We start from the raw sequence: 13,132 nt of genomic DNA on the forward strand, positions 1-13,132 counted from the left end.
AAACAAACAAAACTTGCCTCTTGCTAAATCTTCCAGAATTTGTTATTGTTGTAATATGCAACCAAACTGCTTCTTAGACAACACACAAAGTCAAGTAAAGTGCTGTTATATGCAATCCCTTAGTTCCAAGCAGAGTTTACCCAAAGGAGTTGAAAACATATTCCTGAGCTAAAACCTGCACAGGATTTTTATAACAGCTTTATTCATAATCACCTATATCTGGAAGCAAGCAAGATCTCCTCTAGTAGGTAAATGGATAAACAGTGGTACATCCAGACAATGGGATTGTTGTTCAGCTCACTATCAAGACATGAAAAGACTTGGAGGGATCTTAAATCTGTATTGCCGGATGAAAGAAATCAATCTGAAAAGGGTACATAGACAGTATGTTTCCAATTATATGACATTCTGGAAAAGGCAAAACTATGGAGACAGCAAAAAGATCCATGGTGGCCAGTGGCTGGGGTGAGGGGGTGATGAATATGCACAACAAGGAGGATTTTGGGGGCAATGGGATTACTCTGTGTGATACTATAATAATCAATACATGTCATGATACGTATGTGTCCAAACCCATAAAATGAACAGTATCAAAAATGACCACTAATGTAAACCTTGGCCTTCACCTGATTACAATGTGCCAATGTCGGTTCATCTGTTGTAACAAATATACCCTCTGGGGAAGGTATAATGGGGAAGGGGTGGGGAAGATACTAGAAATCTCTCTACTTTCCCCTCAATTTTGCTATGAACCTAAAACTGCTATTAAAAATAAATCTTCATTCTAAACTATTTAAAGCAAAGACCTTAGAAAAATACTTTATTCTTCAATGCAGCTGGTATAAACCAAAGGATATACCTGAATCCATGTGGGTCATATGACAGCTGTATTTCCATTTCTTCTTTTGTACTTGTATCTCATCTCTGAGCAACAATGGTTCCACTGCATGTAAATGCCAGATACATAGCTGAAACTTTTGTTTGCATTCTAACTAATGCAAGGGTCAGATGACAAGTTCTCCCTCCTGGGCCATGCGTGACATGCCACTTGGAAAATATAATTCCGGGTGTGTGGCAATACTTTCTGATGCTACTGGGGACTTCCTGGTAGACTTTGGTTCCCTCTGCTTTCTGGGAACATCTGTGTAGGTGTTTAAAGAGTCCTTCTTCAATTCTGGGTGGTTTATCCAAAGTTGATCATCATGAATTTTTGTCTACTAAATTTCTTGTATTTTGTGTGGGTAGAATATTACCTTGTATATTCAAAGTGTGAACTTGTTTCACAGTTCTGTAGAAAATTATACAAGGCAAGAATACACTGAAGAACTGTACAAAAAAGATCTTCATGACAAAGATAATCACGATGGCGTGATCACTCACCTGGAACCAGACATCTTGGAATGTGAAGTCAAGTGGGCCTTAGAGAGCATCACGACGAACAAAGCTAGTGGAGGTGATGGAATTCCAATTGAGCTATTTCAAATCCTGAAAGATGATGCTGTGAAAGTGCTGCACTCAGTATGCCAGCAAATTTGGAAAACTCAGCAATGGCCACAGGACTAGAAAAGGTCAGTCTTCATTCCAATCCCAAAGAAAGGGAATGCCAAAGAATGCTCAAACTACCGCACAATTTCACTCATCTCACACACTAGTAAAGCCATGCTCAAAATTCTCCAAGCTAGGCTTCAGCAATATGTGAATCGTGAACTTTCAGATGTTCAATCAGGTTTTAGAAAAAGCAGAGGCACCAGAGATCAAATTGCCAACGTCCGCTGGATCATGGAGAAAGCAAGCGAGTTCCAGAAAAACATCTATTTCTGCTTCATTGACTATGCCAAAGCCTTTGACTGTGTGGATCACAATAAACTGTGGAAAATTCTGAAAGACGGGAATCCCAGACCACCTGACCTGCCTCTTGAGAAACCTGTATGCAGGTCAGGAAGCAACAGTTAGAACTGGACATGGAACAACAGACTGGTTCCAAATAGGAAAAGGAGTGCGTCAAGGCTGTATATTGTCACTTTGCTTATTTAACTTATATGCAGAGTACATCATGAGGAACGCTGGGCTGGAAGAAGCACAAGCTGGATTCAAGATTGCCGGGAGAAATATCAATAACTTCAGATATGCAGATGACACTACCCTTATGGCAGAAAGTGAAGAGGAACTCAAAGGCCTCTTGATGAAAGTGAAAGAGGAGAGTGAAAAGGTTGACTTGAAGCTCAACATTCAGAAAACGAAGATCATGGCATCTGGTCCCATCACTTCATGGGAAATAGATGGGGAAACAGTGGAAACAGAGTCAGACTTTATTTTTTGGGGCTCCAAAATCACTGCAGATGCTGATTGCAGCCAGGAAATTAAAAGACGCTTACTCCTTGGAAGGAAAGTTATGACCGACCTAGACAGCATATTAAAAAGCAGAGACATTACTTTGCCAACCAAGGTCCATCTAGTCAAGGCTATGGTTTTTCCCGTGGTCATGTGTGGATGTGAGAGTTGTACTGTGAAGAAAGCTGAGTGCCAAAGAATTGATGCTTTTGAACTGTGGTGCTGGAGAAGACTCTTGAGAGTCCCTTGGACTGCAAGGAGATCCAACCAGTCCATTCTAGAGGAGATCAATCCTGGGTGTTCATTGGAAGGACTGATGCTAAAGCTGAAACTCCAATACTTTGGCCACCTCATGCGACAGTTTGACTCACTGGAAAAGACTCTGATGCTAGGAGGGATTGGGGGTAGGAGGAGACGGGGACGACAATGAGATGGCTGGATGGCATCACCGACTCAATGGACATGAGTTTGAGTGTAGTCAGGGAGTTGGTGATGGACAGGGAGGCCCTGCGTGCTGTGGTTCATGGGGTTGGAAAGAGTCGGACATGACTAAGCGACTGAACTGAACTGATAGTTGTATTTACTGTCATAAGATACCTCATTTCCTATTTCTGGCTTATTATTAAGCATTGTTAATCCAAAACTGTGCTATGTTTTTGTATGATCACAATAGCACTTAGCAGTCAGCCTTACACAATTAAAAAAATTTAGGAACTAGCCAAAAATTAGACTAAATTACTTATAAGAAATCTGTCTCCTTTTTTGGTTTGGTTTTTCTAGCTATTTCTGGAGTTTAACATCTTATCCTCAGATAAGCAAAGAATCATAAATTAACTATGGCATGAAACACTTTAATCATACTATTAGAATAAAGCAGCAACATTCATTGATTATCTATCTATCAGTCACTGTGCTAAGTACTTTGCCAGTGGAAGCTCAATTAATGGTCCTCAGCACAACTCTATTGGTTAATACAAATTCCGTCCACTTTACAAAAGAAACTAAATCTTAAAGATTTGAATAGCTTTCCCAGAGTTACAAAGCAGGTAAGTCGTACATGCTCAGGGGATTGAGCATGGAACAGTGTTAGAGTCAGAAAGCAAAAGGATTATTTGGCCTCAGCTTCTTGCCCACAAAATCCTAGTCATACCTTTTGTTCTTGTAGGAAGGTGCTTTAAGGAAACCATGAATAAATGACTTCAGATGCAGGAACATGATGTGGTTTTTCTTAGGAAGACAGTGTGACCCAGGAGAAACAGTTGTGTTAGGAGTCAGAATCTCTTCGGACAATGAGTAATCTCACTCTGTCACCTTGGACAAACCACCTCTTTTTTTTTTTTTTTTTAAACCAAGCTTTGTTTCCTCTTCAGGAAATAGTCACAGGCTGGACTCAGTGATTTCTTCTAGTTTTAAAATCCATTCCATTCACACTCAAGACATGAGGGAAAGTTCAAGGTAAAGCCATATGAAAAGCAGAGGTAACCTCTAGGTGTGGAGTGCTTTTCATGGTTTTCATTCTGTTGGAAACAGCCCTTTCTTTCCCAGATAACTCTTTGGAGAATATTGCAGGAATAAAGAATTCTGAATCTGAGGCAAATACTATTTATCTTGTTTTTATAATGCCAAAAATTAGCAGGTGCCATGTGCATTTCCTTACTGTAGCTGCTATAGTGATAGCTTCAGTGTTCTACCTCTGCAGAGAAGTTAATCCTTCAAGTGCCTGCCTGACTTCTCAGAGTGACAGAACCAGTTACTGCATTTAGACCTTGTCATGTTTTTGATACAGCTCTCCTTTACCATGACATTAACCTCCATTTCTGTAATTGGAGATCAAGAAATGAAAACTTGCTCCTGCTATTTAAACCAGAAATTCATTATGATACTCAGGGTTGGTATTTGTGAACTTCAGTTCATGATAACAACTTGTGCAATGCAGAGGTGCGACTATCATTACTATTTTTTTGGAACACTACTCTTGTGGGATCTTGACCATATTATACATATTATAGGCTGTAGGCACTGGACAAAGCATGCCTAGGGGACAAGGCACATCTGTGTCAGCTGCTGATGGTTGCAAGGGTGACTCATGACAATCGCTGTTGACCAAGATGAGTTCCTCTTTCACCCCAGTAGCCCAGCCTCACTGGAGAGGGAATAGATTTGAGAAATGTTGGTTGTGTTGACACAGACATTAGGTTACATCCTTCACTGCTGTTTTCACTTGTCCTGATTTTTCCTAATGTCCTCTTTTGCTCTGAGATTTTCCAGGATTTTTCACACCACTTTAGGAGACTTGGAGATGGAAATTTTGACTAAAATGTGTTCACTTGTTTTCATGTTGTGCAAGAGTGAAAACAAAAAAACCCTCAAACTCAATTTAGGGTGAAGTGGGATGAGGTGGAGTGTCGCCCATGCACGAAAAAAACCCCAAACTGCTAAATTGCAAAAAGTGAAATTTGCCTTGAGTTTGTGTGGGAGATTCTCTGGAGGGATTTTGGAAAAAATGATGGAATTGTAAGCTCATTTCTCATTTCTCAAATGAGAAACACCATTGATGCACATTTCTGCTGACATGGCTTTAAATTATGTACCCATTTCTGTGTTTAAATTGACAAGAGAAGGAAGTTATTGGAACTGGAAGTTAAAACTGGTGGATTCCTAGGGTAGCAAGCAGTAGTTTTGGGAATTATATCTCCAAGTTTTCCACTCCCACCACCCATCGTCTTTAATACCTTGTAAGTTATACAACTGTATCTCTATTTTACATTTTGAATTTTTAAGATGGTTTTCTTGTTTATTAAGCTCTTATTTTATATTGGAGCATAGTTGATTAACATGAGAGCCTGGGTGCGGCATTCCATGGAATTGCAAAGAGTCAGGCATAAGTGAGCGATTGAACAACAGCATAGTTGATTAACAATGTTGTGTTAGTTCAGGTGTCCAGCTAAGTGATTCACTTATACATATAAATGTAACTATTCTTTTTCAAATTCTTTTCCCATTTAGGTTATTACAGAATATTAAACAGAGTTCCCTGTGCTATACAGTAGGTCCTTTTAAATATAGCAGTGTGTACATTTCAATGTTCCAAATAATATTTCAGACTCAGTTAAACCTCTGCGACACAATTTGAAAAGTTTCCATTTGAAGGAAAAGAATCTTGAATGTTCACTCCATAGAGGACAGTTCAGAATGGCCTTGGGACCACTGCTAAGGGTGTATGTATAAATTAGACACAGCTTGAGCTAAATGGGAATTTCCCCCATCCCACCTATTTTCCTTCACATCTCCTGATGGGTTTTTAGAAATCATTTTGTGCTTTCAGTCATGACCTTTCATATCTGATGTTCATTCACATGTACGTCCTTGCTGCTGTTGTTCAGTCACTAAGTCATGTCCAACTCTGCAACCTCATGTAGGTCCTCTTTCTCATCAAATGTCTGCTGCTTCTGTTTTTTGGCCATTTCTGAGTTAAAGTATGAGAAGAAACAAAAGCTGGAAATGTGACTGGTCTCTTAGTCAGGCTGGGGAAACGTGTAAATATCCATGTTTTCATGATAAAGCAGTAGGAGGTGTTGTGAAACAAAGTTGATGGAGAGTCCAGGGGAGTCTTGGTGTGGACAATGATAATTTTATTTTCAGAGAGCAGAGAGCCCTATGGGTCAGCATGGCCAGAGAAGTCTCCTAGAGCTGAGACAAGAAAGAAACCTTGTTCTTGAAGGAGCAGCAGGCTTTGCAGCATAATCTCAATTCACTTCAGTTTTTTGAGCTTCAGTTTCTTCATCTGCAAGGAGAGAATACGTCTGTGGAGAACCACTGAAGATTAAATTGAATAATATCAAGCATCTAGTGCAGTGTCTGACACATAGTGTGGGCTTAATAATTAGTGGGATTATTATTATCATCATTATTTTCACTTTAGCTGGAGCAAATTCTGAGAATAAAATGCATCTATGTATAAATTAGAATATTCTTAATTATTTTCATGTGATTTGTGTTAGGGACCTGGACACTTACCCACTCGATCCACTGATATGGTCAGTTGAGAACTGGCTATAAGTGTATCATCCACTGATTGTCATCTCTCAATGCTGGAAGCTCCAGCAAAACAAAGAACCTCACATTCATGTAATATCAGTTCATTTCCAAATTATATTTGTGAGAAAGTGGGTGGTATTAAAGTTAGGTTAAGGTGTGCATAAAATTATTTCAGTTCTCCGGGGAGCCACTTAAAACTAAATCCCCACATGACTTGAAATCCTGGAAGACAATGGTATTTTCTCCCTTGACAGTAAAAAAGGGACAGAAAGCAGTAAAAATGGCTGTGACGCTTCGTATCTGAAATGTGTTGTCTCACTGAACATTATCACAAAATCTTACAACCAAAATGAGTCAACATTTAGATGAACAACCAGGTCCTACTATACAGCACAGGGGACTGTATCCCATATCCTGTAACAAACCATCATAGAAGTGTTAGTCACTCAGTCATGTCCAGCTCTTTGCGACCCCATGGACTGTAGGCTGTCAGGCTGTCTGTGTCCTGGGTTTTTCCAGGCAAGAATACTGGAGTGGGTTGCCATTTCCTTCTCCAGTGCTGGAGTGGGCTACCACTCCCTCCTCCAGGGGATCTTCCCCACCCAGCGATTGAACCCAGGTCTCCTGCACTATAGGTGGATTCTTTATCATCTGAGCCACCAGGAAAGTCCAATCTCCTGTAATAAACCATCATAGGAAAGAATATGAAAAAGAATACATATATGTATAGCTGGATCACTTTGCTGTACACGTGAAACAAACCCAACATTGTAAATCAACTATATTTCAATAAAAATCTTTTTCACAAAAACAATACTCACTTTGACCACAAAACAATGATGCAGGGCCGGCTGTAGAAAGAAGGGAGAGAGAAGAAGGACAGGGAGAGAGAGGTGAGTAGATATGTTCTTAATTAGCGACTTCAGCAGGGAAAGGATCGTAACTTCTAGAACTGGACATTCTGAGACTTGGTCAGGGGAAACAAATCGGGTTTCCTCTTTGCCTGAGGGCAAAACATTGGCAGTTCCTCACCGAAGCAGAATGCAGGCTGAGAGTCTTGAAATCCAAGGCAGCGCTGGCTTGCAGTTTCATCCAGATCAGAGGTGAGAGGTTGAAGTCAGTGTGGAGGCTGGCATTTGAAATTTTCATCATTATTGGCAGTTTGGATTGATGGTTCCGCCAGTATTCCAGAGGAAGGTATCCAGAATAATTATGACATATCCAATTATCCAAACAATAAGCAAATCGCGACGGCTTGGATAATAGCTCTGGGGGAGGTTGGGCTCTGACATTTACGTCTGCTCAGACTGTCTGGCTCTCTTCCTCTCTTTATTCCTCCCTCTCTGTCTTTCCCTCTCTCCCTTTTCTCCGTGTTCACACACTCTCATACTGTAAGATATACATTTAAAAGTGCATAAGATATATATGCAAAGTTTAGTGAATGATTCCAAAGGCAAACTCTTGTGAAAACAGTACTCAGGTCAAGAAATAGAGCGTTTATAGAACCTCAGACGCCTATGTCTGTCTCTTCCCCAGTTGCTACCTTCTCACTGACTAGGGGTAGCCACTGATTGCAAAGAGCCAGTTCATTGGAAAAGACCCTGATGCTTGGAAAGATTGAAGGCAAAAGGAGAAGGAGGCAGCAGAGGATGAGATAGATAGCATCACTGACTCAAGACATGAATTTGAGCAAACTCTGGGAAACAGAGGAAGATCCTGGAGCCTAGCATGCTGCAGTCCACAGGCTTGCAGAGTTGGAAACGACTTAGTGACTGGACAACAACACTCACTTTGTTAACTATAGTCATAATCATTTCCTTGTTTTCCTGAGAAGCTTTAAGACCTCTTTACCTATCATTACAATTGGATATTCATTTTCTGTATAGCATCCGCTGCTATGAGTACATCACAATGAACCATTCTACCATTGGTAGACAGTGTGTGTTTTCAGTTTCCATTATTGTGGATATGCCTATACATGCCCCACGCTGTACTTGCACATGCGTTTCTCTAATACACACAGCTCCAGTAGTAGAAAGGTTGGCTCACAGGGTTCATGAATCTTCAACTTTGGGAGACAACGTCAAACTTTTCCCCCTGTGATTGTACCAGTTTACATTCTAACCAACAGTAAATGAGAGTGATCACTGACTCACATCTCACCAAAGTTGACATTGCTCAACTTCAAGAATTTTTGACATTCTGATTCATATCATGGTTTCAATGTTCACTCTTCTGATTAGCACCGAGATTTAGCACCTTTTCATAAGCTGTATTGCCAGTTTGGAAGGAGGTGTTCATATCTTTTGATCATTTTTTGTGTGGTCTGTCACTTTCTTGAGGATTCATGCAATTCTTTACATATTTCACTTGACAGTTGTATGTACTTTTTCTATTCTATAGCTAGAATTTTCATTGTTTTCATGTTACCTTTTAAAGTATTATATTTGATATATAGAAGTTCTTATTTTTAATATAGTTCAATTATCAATCTCTTCTTTCATTGCTAGTTTCTTTATTCTAAGACACTGAAGATATTCTCTTATAACCTAAAAAAATTCATATTGCTTTGTTTCTCTTACATTGATCCTTAAACAGCATGTAAACATTTTTGTTTATAAAGTGAAGTGGAGATACAAATTCATTTTTTTTCATATGGTTAGTCAATTACTTCAGCATAATTGTTTTAAAAAACCATATTTACCTAAATGAGATAAAATTATATTTCTATATTCAAGAGTTTATGTGTTTATGATTTTGTTTCTCAGTTCTTTTGTTTGTTGTTGACTTATTGGTTCATGATTATGGCTTCACAAAAATACTTATTACTTTTATTATTTTTTTTATTGGAAGCTAATTATTATATTGGTTGGTTTTGCCATACATTGACATGAATCCGCCCCGGGTGTACATGGGTTCTCCTTCCTGAACCCCCCTCCCACCTCCCTCCTCCCCTTATCCTCCCTCTGGGTCATCCCCGCACACCAGCCCCGAGCATCCTGTAACATGCATCGACCCTGAACTGGCGATTCGTTTCACATATGATAATATACATGTTTCAATGCCATTCTCCCAAATCATCCCACCCTCACCCTCTCCCACAGAGTCCCAAAGACTGTTCTATTACTTTTAAAGCAAATACTCTCAATCTAGAATGCTTGTATTACTTTAAAAATATTATTTATTTTTTAATTGAAGGATAATTGCTTTACAGAATTCTGTTTTTTTCTGTCAAACATCAACATGGATCAGCCATAGGTGTACATATGTCCCGCCTCTCTTGAACCTCCTTCCATCTCCCTTCCCATCCCATCTCTCTGGGTTGATACAGAGCCGCTTTTTGAGCTCACTCTTGTTCCTTTGCTTTTTCACATACACTTTTGAATGTTGTCAATTGACACCCAATAACAAACACTCATACATTCCTCTTTTAGAATTTTGTTTGACATTGCATTAAATCTATAAACCAAATTGCAAAAAATCGACATCTTTAAAAGATTAAGTCTTCTGAATATCATAAACAAAGCCTAACCTTCCAATTACTTGGGCCTTCTGCAATAACTCTTCCCTAAGTTTAATAATTTTTTCCATAAAATCTTGCACAACTTTTGCAAGATTTATTTCCTGAAAGTTCATGTTTTCTTATGTTATTACAAATTACATGATTTAAAACTTTCATTTTCTAATGGCTTATTGTGGGTATATACATAAGCATTTTTATATAATACATATGTCATAAAAATCATACAATGGTTTACAAGTGAACATCTAAATTTGATTCGAGCAGCTTCTATTTGTTATAATTTATCTGAAGATTCTTTTGGATTTTCAAGTATATAATTACTTCATCACAAGACGATGAGAGTTTTGCCTCTTCTCTAATGTTTACCATTCAAATGTCTTTCTATTGCTTTATCATGCTATTTATGACATTCAGTACAATGTTGAAAAACAGTAGTAATAGCAGCCATCATGTCTTGGTGAGAAACTCAGAGATGCTTAATGTTAAGAAGGTCAACTATTAATTATATGTAGCAGGGTTTTTATTAATATAAACCCTCTTTAAAATGAATGCTACCTTCTCCAATTTCTATTGATAATGAAAGTGAAAGTGAAGTTGCTCAGTTGTGTCTGACTCTTTGCAACCCTGTGGACTGTAGGCTAGCATGCTCCTCCATCCATGGAATTTTCCAGGCAAGAGTACTGGAGTGGGTTGCCATTTCCTCCTCCAGAGAATCTTCCTGACCCAGGGATCGAACCTGGGTATTTTTAAATAATTAATTGTTCTTGTTAAATTGTATCCAATGTTTGTTTGCTTTGTGTGTGTATTTGTTGTTGTTGTTTTGATGTGGCAAAGGGTTTATCAAGTTATATTATTGAAAATTTACAAATTTAGAATTGTTATATTTTCTTAGCAAGTGAAAAATTTCTCATTATGAAGTGACCCTATTTATATTTTATATATACAGTTTTTTAGTGTCAAATATGAGCAAAGACACACCAGCTTCTTTGATCAGTATTTCTTTTCCATCTTTTTTCTTTAAGTCATTTGTATCCTTATGGTTTAGATATGTCTCATAAATACTTCCACCTTGATACTTCAATACTATCCAATAATCTTTATTTTTAAAATTAGAATATTGAAAATATTAGAGCATTTATTCATTCATATAAATTACATATTTGGATTTATATATTTTATCTACTTTTGACCTTTCTATTTGTCCTTCTGTCTTAATCATTTTAGGCAGATATGAGTATTTTTAGAATAATTTTCTTGTTTTAACTTCTACAAATATACACTCCATTTCTACAATTTTAGGAATTACCATCAACGTTAATGCATAAATACTGAACTTATAAGAGTCTAAAATTTATCAGAATTTTAACCCTTCTTCTGCACATTGCACGGACCTTAAATCACACTGACTCCAGTACCTGCTTCATAAATTATATGTTTATTTATGTTTTGTTCCTCAGACATTATTATCATTTTATACAGACAGTATTTGTTTAAATATTTCCACACATTTCTAGTTTTTCTGTCTTCATTCTATCTTAAAGCTCAGATCTTCCACCTGGCATCAGTTTCTTCCTAAAACAACAATTTTTTGTTTTTCAGAATTTCCTTTAAGTGACAGTCACCAGATTTGAAATCTGTTTTAATTTGTCTGAAAATATCTTTATTTTTTCCTCATTCCAGAGAGGTGTGCTACACACCCAATGCCCAACGAAAATGCCATTCTTGGTTCCCAGTGTTACTGTTCTGAGGACAGCTGGTTTGCTATTGTTTAAACATAATGTTTCCCCCCCTCTAGTTTTTTATTTCTTTGATTGTGGAGTTTGGCATTTTTTCTGTGTGTTTAGGTTGGATTTTTCTTTGTCTTCTTTTTGATCTGTTAAAGTTCTCAGATCTATAGGTCAGCGTCTTTTGTCAGCTCTGGAAAGCTCTAAGCTGTTATACCTTCTGATATTTCCTTTCATATAGTCTACGCATCCTCTCTTTCTGGGAGTCTGATTGGAAATAGGTAAGAAGACCTCAGATATGCAGATGACACCACCCTTATGGCAGAAAATGAAGAGGAACTAAAAAGCCTCTTGATGAAAGTGAAAGAGGAGAGTGAAAAGGTTGGCTTGAAGCTCAACATTCAGAAAACGAAGATCATGGCATCTGGTCCCATCACTTCATGGGAAATAGATGGGGAAACAGTGGAAACAGTGTCAGACTTTATTTTTTGGGGCTCCAAAATCACTGCAGATGCTGATTGCAGCCATGAAATTAAAAGACGCTTACTCCTTGGAAGGAAAGTTATGACCGACCTAGATAGCATATTAAAAAGCAGACACATTACTTTGCCAACCAAGGTCCGTCTAGTCAAGGCTATGGTTTTTCCCATGGTCATGTATGGATGTGAGAGTTGGACTGTGAAGAAAGCTGATCGCCGAAGAATTGATGCTTTTGAACTGTGGTGCTGGAGAAGACTCTTGAGAGTCCCTTGGACTGCAAGGAGATCCAACCAGTCCATTCTAGAGGAGATCAATCCTGGGTGTTCATTGGAAGGACTGATGCTAAAGCTGAAACTCCAATACTTTGGCCACCTCACGTGACGAGTTGACTCACTGGAAGAGAGTCTGATGCTAGGAGGGATTGGGGGTGGGAGGAGACGGGGACAACAGAGAATGAGATGGCTGGATGGCATCACCGACTCAATGGCCATGAGTTTGAGTGAACTCCGGGAGTTGGTGATGGACAGGGAGGCCTGGCGTGCTGTGATTCATGGGGTCGCAAAGAGTCGGACACGACTGAGCGACTGAACTGAACTGAACTAAAGACGGTTTCAGAGAAGGCAATGGCAACCCACTCCAGTACTCTTGGCTGGAAAATCCCATGGACGGAGGAGCCTGGGAGGCTACAGTCCTTGGGGTTGCAAAGAGTCAGACATGACTTCTGCTGCTGCTGCTAAGTCACTTCAGTCGTGTCCGACGCTGTGTGATTCCATAGACGGAAGCCCACCAGGCTCCCCCGTCCCGGGATTTTCCCGGCAAGAACACTGGAGTGGGTTGCCATTTCCTTAGGGACTTCATTTTCACTTTTCACTTTCATGCACTGGAGAAGGAACTGGCAACCCACTCTAGTATTCTTGCCTGGAGAATCCCAGGGACGGGGGAGCCTGGTTGGCTGCCATCTATGGGGTCGCACAGAGTTGGACACGACTGAAGTGACTTAGCAGCAAGAAGGTTTCACTCAAGCCTCTTATGTCTC

Source organism: Moschus berezovskii, chromosome 11 (assembly GCF_049115385.1).
Source record: "Moschus berezovskii isolate FMDL1 chromosome 11, NW_MosBer_1.0, whole genome shotgun sequence".
Classification (NCBI taxonomy): domain Eukaryota; kingdom Metazoa; phylum Chordata; class Mammalia; order Artiodactyla; family Moschidae; genus Moschus; species Moschus berezovskii.